The sequence below is a fragment of the Sciurus vulgaris genome, assembly GCF_902686455.1.
Source record: "Sciurus vulgaris genome assembly, chromosome: 2".
Taxonomy (NCBI): Eukaryota; Metazoa; Chordata; class Mammalia; order Rodentia; family Sciuridae; genus Sciurus; species Sciurus vulgaris.
In genome coordinates, this window is record NC_136462.1 from 104422921 (window position 1) to 104428691 (window position 5771).

A 5771-nucleotide genomic window follows, 5' to 3' on the forward strand; every position below is an offset into this window, starting at 1 on the left:
AAATTTCTGAGATGGTAACTTACAAATTAATTTTTTTGTTGTTGTCCTAATACACTCAAGTTGCTTTAAGCACTGCAAATCAATAAATATAATCAGAAGAGATGACCCACACAGTAACTTAAACTGAAAATGTTTAATATAAAGAGTTATTAACCATACAGGGCATTGGAGTAATGAGAGATTGGCTAGCGAGAAGTCAAGAGGATTCTAAATAACATAGGCATAGGAGATAAAGGAAACAGCCACTCCTCTTGGCACTCAGATATCACACCCAAGGAAGAGACCACTGAGGCCTGAGATCCAGACCCTGTTGCACTGCTATGGCTTAGTGGAGGACAGAGAACTTGCTGTTGTTCCTTAAAGGTGAAATGTCTTGGAAATTACCCTCTGGAGTGCCAGCAAAAGATGTTGGGGGTAGATGCTTCACTGGGAGCACTGCTACAAAACTGCCTAAGGCCAGTGCCAAGGGAAAGTTCTGAGTGCCTCTGGTCACTGTACACTGCAGAAATTTGGTGCTTGGAAAAAAAAAAAAAAAAAAAAGGTGTGCCGGAGAAGCTTGCCTAACAAACACACCCAAACCAGGAAGCAAAAAACTTTCTTCCTACAAGATATTTCTAGTGCTCTCTAATGACAACGTTCCAGTTGGCAAGCAAAAATATTAAAAGGGCCCAATCCCATTTTCACAGAGTAGGCAAACAAGGAATTTGGAGCTGAGAGGGAATAAATTAATCCCCAGTTCACATGGTTTTGCTCACATAAATTTAGATGTGGTGCATTTTTATTATCAATTTTCATTGTGGTTTCTTGACTATTAGGCCATTTGGAAAAGCCTTGATTAATTTCCAAGCATTCTCGGATTGTCTAGTTATCTTTCTAATAATTTCTATTCTAATTGCACCGTAGTGTGAGAATATATCCTATTATGGCTTCAAGTTTTTGAAGTTTGTTTGGGCTTGCTTTATGTACCACATATCATCTATTTTGACAAACATTACATGTGCATCTGAAAAAAAATTTATTCTGAAGACACTGGATGCAGTGTTTCACAAATATCTCAAGTAAATACAGTTAGTTATTTTGCTCAAATATTCTGTATAATTTTTCATGTTTGTTATCTAGTTTTTTCTCTTGTGTCTAATATCAGACATAGGTGTGTATTAAACTACCACTGGGGTTTTGTCTGTTTCCCATTTAGTTCTATCAATGTTTGCTTATGTTATTTGAAATTACATTATTACAGACATAAAAATTTAGGACTGGTGTAATTTCCTGGTGAATTGGTCCCCTTTATCTTTATGAAATACCTTTCTTTATCTCTATTATGTCTCCTGCCTTTAAATTTACTTTGATATTAATGTGATCACATAGACTAACTTTAAGTTAGTGTTTGCATGATAATATCTTTTCCATTCTTAGGTTTTCAGTCATTCTGTGTATTTATTTTCGAAGCATAACAGCAAACACTTGGGTTATTATTTTAAAATTTGGTCTGATAATCATGGCCTTTTAGATGGGGTGTTCAGTCCATTTGCATTTATGAAATTACTCATGTGATTGACTTTACCATCATGCTTATTTTATTTTTCATTTATTTTATCTGTTCTTTCTTTTTTCCTATTTTCCTATTTTGGGGGGATTATTTTATTATTCCATATTAATTTTTCCATTAGTTTTTCTTAAATTCAGGTTTATTGAGGTATAATCTCCATACAGTAAGATTTGCCACTTAACTATATATTTCTATGAGTTTTGACAACTTCATAAAATTATGTACTACGACTGCAATCAAGATATAGAGCAGTTTCATCATCCCTCCAAATTTGTGTATGCCCCTTTGTGGTTCACCCTTTCCCATCTGCTCAGACCTTGGCAATCACAGGTCTCCTTTTCTCTCCCTCTAGTTTTGCCCTTTAAAAAATCTCATAAAGTGTAAGTGAAATCACATAGTATATAGAGTTCTGTGCTTGGCTTCTATTACTTATCATTATGCATTTTAATCACTTATCACCCATTTGTGCTTTTTTACTACTGAGGAATGTATCACTGAGTGGAAGTGCCCATCCACCAGTTGAAAGACATATCAATTGGATCCACTTTTTGGCTACCATGAATAATACATTCGACTTGTTATCAGTTTTTAGTAATTTTGAATACAGGGGCTATAAACAATCATGGTCAGGTTTTCGGGTAAAAGTATATTTTCCTTTTTCATGAGTAAATACCTAGAAATTGAATTGTTATGCCATGTTTATTTAAATTTGCATTTGAAACTGAAAATTCATTTTCAAAATGCCATACCATTTTCAAATTCTTACCAATAATGCATAAGGACTCCACTTTGCTTCATATCTTCACCAGTATTGGTATTAACTAGTTTTTTGGGGTGTGTGTGTGGGGGTGGGTGGGTTTGGGCCATCTAATAGTTGTGTAGTAGAATCATGTTATGTTTTAATTTGCATTTCTCTTAACACTACTGATGTAGAACATCTTTTTATGTACCTATTTATCATCCCTGTGTCCTTTTTTATATGTAAAATATCTGTTCAAATCTTTTACAAAGCTTTTTTCTGGGTTGTTTATTTCTTCTTATTGAGTTTTTAGAATTGTTTATATATTCAGAACATGATATCTTTTTAATAACATACACTTTTCAAATATTTTTTCCCAGTCTGTTGCTTGTTTGTTGTTGTTTTTTAATGTTCTCACGGTAGTCTTTTGAAACACCGAAGTTGAATTAAAAAAAATTTTTTTTAAATGTTTTTTTTTTTTTTTTTTGTAGATGGACACAATACCTTTATGTGGTGCAGAGGATTGAACCCAGTGCTTCACACATGCTAGGCAAGCGCTCTACCACTGAGCCACAACCCAGACCCTAATTTTTAAAAATTTGATGGGAAAATTTTGTCAAATTTTTCTCTTATGGTACATGGAATTATTGGCTAAGATATCCTTGTATGAGATACTTGCATTAACTTAAGCCACAAACACTTATTCTGTATTGCAGTATCTTTATAGATTTAGATTTTTCATTTATATTTATTATCCATTTTGACCTAATATTTATGTTTATGGTCTGAAGTATAGGTTGAGGTTTTGTTTTGTTTTTCAAATGTATCTCCAGTTTTTCCACATTATTTGTTGAAAAAATAATGAATCCTTTGTTTATTGAATTACTTTTCTAATATTATTGAAAATAAGTGGACTGTTTTATCCAAGGATATTTTTTGGTCCCACTGATGTATATATCTATCATTTCAAGCAATAATATACTATCCTGGTTACCTGAGTATTTATGGTAGTCTCAAAATCTTGTAGCAAGAGTTTTCCAAATATGCTCTTTTTAATTTTGCTTTTGTGGCACTAACTCCTTTTCCTTTCCATATGAAATTTCTTCTTTATTAAAGTAAAAACCCAAATCTTTATTTTCTAATCAAATTCTAATTTCCTAATATAAACATTAATGCTAAAATTTTTCCTTGAAATGTATCCCAATAGTTTTGATGTTTTATTTTCACTTACATTCAAAAAATATTTTGATTTTCTTTGTAAGTTTGACTCATCCATTATTTAAAAGAGTTTTAATATTTTTCCAAAATTTTTTCATAAATCTTTATTTGTACTTTAATTCTATTTTGATCAGGAAACATGCACTTTTAATTCTTTTAATTCTGTTGTTGTTGGTTTTATGGTCCAGAATATCATCTATTTTGGTGAATATTTGGTATTTTCTTGAAAAGAATGAATATTGTGCTGGGTAGGAGAAGTGTTCTATGACTATCAATTAGGTTAAGGTGGTTGATAGTATCTTACAGGTCTTCTAATTCCTTATGGATTTTTGGTCTAATTGCTTTAATGACTGATTACAAAGACAAAAGTTTAAAATTACCAAACACAATTTTGAATTTTGTATCTCTTTTTCAATTATATAAGATTTTTCTTCCTATGTTCTGAAGATATTTTGTTGGGTGCCTATAAACTTAGCATTTGTGTGTGTGTAGATCCCTTCGTTGTTATTTACTTTTCTTTTGTTTAATCCCAGGAAATATTCCTGTTCTGAACTCCAACTTTATGATATTAATATTGCCACTACAACTTTCTTTTGATTAGTGTTTGTATGAGATACAATTTTCTTCTCTTCACTCTTAAAATGTATCTTTTCATTAAAGAAAGTTTCTCATGGCCAGGATACAAGCAAGTCTCTTTTAAATTGAGATAAAATTCACAAAAATATCCACCATTTTAACCACTTAAAAATATACAGTTTAATGATTTTTAGGCTTTTCACAATATTAACTATCATCACTATTTACTTCCAAAATATTTTCATTGTCTTCCCCTTGTAAAACCCACACCTATTTCTCTTCCGGTCTCAACCACTCTGGGAGCAGCAGCTTATGGTACAGACGTGGCCAAGTCCAAGAACCACACCACTGTACCACCAATCCTGAAAATGGCACAGAAATGGCATCAAGAAACCCTGATCACAGGATATGAATCTCTTAAGGGGATAGACCCCAAGTTCCTGAGAAATATGTGTTTTGCCAAGAAGCACAACAAGAAGGTACTGAAGAAGATGCAGGCAAACAACACCAAGGCCCTGAGTGCATGTGCCGAGGCCATCAAGGCCCTGGTAAAGCCTAAGGAGGTTAAGCCCAAGATGCCAAAGGGTGCCAGCCACAAACTTGATCGCCTTGCCTTGCTTGCCCATCCCAAGCATGGGAAGCATGCTCATGCCCACATCACCACAGGCTCTGCCGGGCAAAGGCCAAAGCCCAAGCCAAGTCCCAGGCTGCAACTCCAGCTCCAGTATCAGCGTCGGCTCCCACCCCAGGTGCCCAGGCCCCCAAGTGTGCCCAGGTCCCTGCGAAGGCGCCATAGTAAAAACCTCTATGAATGTGAGGACAGAAGGACTGGTGTGACCCCTGAGCCCCTGTCTATGGGGACTGGTGTCCTCCTGTGCTGTTTGTATAAATAAATCCAGAGGCAGGAAAAAAATAAATAAATAAAGCCCATACCTATTAGGAGTCATTCCCAATGATCTTCTCTGTCAATTCCCTCACAACCTACTTTTTGTCCTTATGGGTTTGACTATTCTGAATGTCTCATATAAATGCATATATAATATCTTGCCTATTATATCTATTTTGTTTCACTTTATAATATTTAGAGGGCTTATTCATGTTATACCATGTATTAACACTTCATTCTTTTTATGACTGAATAATATTCCATCATTTAGACCATATTTTATTTATCCAGTTGCTCAGTTGATAGATATCTTAGATGTTTTCACTTTCTGGCTATTATGAATAGTGCTACTACAAATGTTCATATGCAACTTTTGCATGAGCATGTATTTTCAATTTTATTCAGCATATAGCTAGAAGTAGAATAGGTGGATTATATGTAACTACCAAACTATTTTCCATAGTGGCTGTATCAGTTTACATTCCAAATAGGTCTTGCTTTTTTTTTTTTCCTTGTAGTGACTTATTTTATTTTATTTATTTATTTATTTTTGTGGGATCATCAAGTGAGATAAACATTTAATAAGTGATAATTTGACTGAGGATGTCAATTAGTGCCTAGTGTGTATGAGGCCATAATTAAATCCTCAGCACTGCTATACAGGTATACATACATACATACAAATTAATGAAATTTATACTGTTCTATCTCAAAATTGAGAGCTCTATATTTTATTATTTTGGTCTCAGCTCTGGCACAAATTTTTAAGATAGATTTCTGGTGTGTAGACACAATTTTTTTTT

General features: G+C 33.7%; 1 pseudogene across 1 annotated transcript; it reads left to right on the top strand.

The window, feature by feature from the left end:
• Positions 1–2106: 2106 nt before the first annotated feature.
• On the top strand, positions 2107–5076 carry LOC306655326 (large ribosomal subunit protein eL29-like; annotated as a pseudogene). Its single transcript has 2 exons — positions 2107–2187; positions 4277–5076. The product of its transcript is annotated as a large ribosomal subunit protein eL29-like (transcript).
• Positions 5077–5771: the final 695 nt, after the last annotated feature.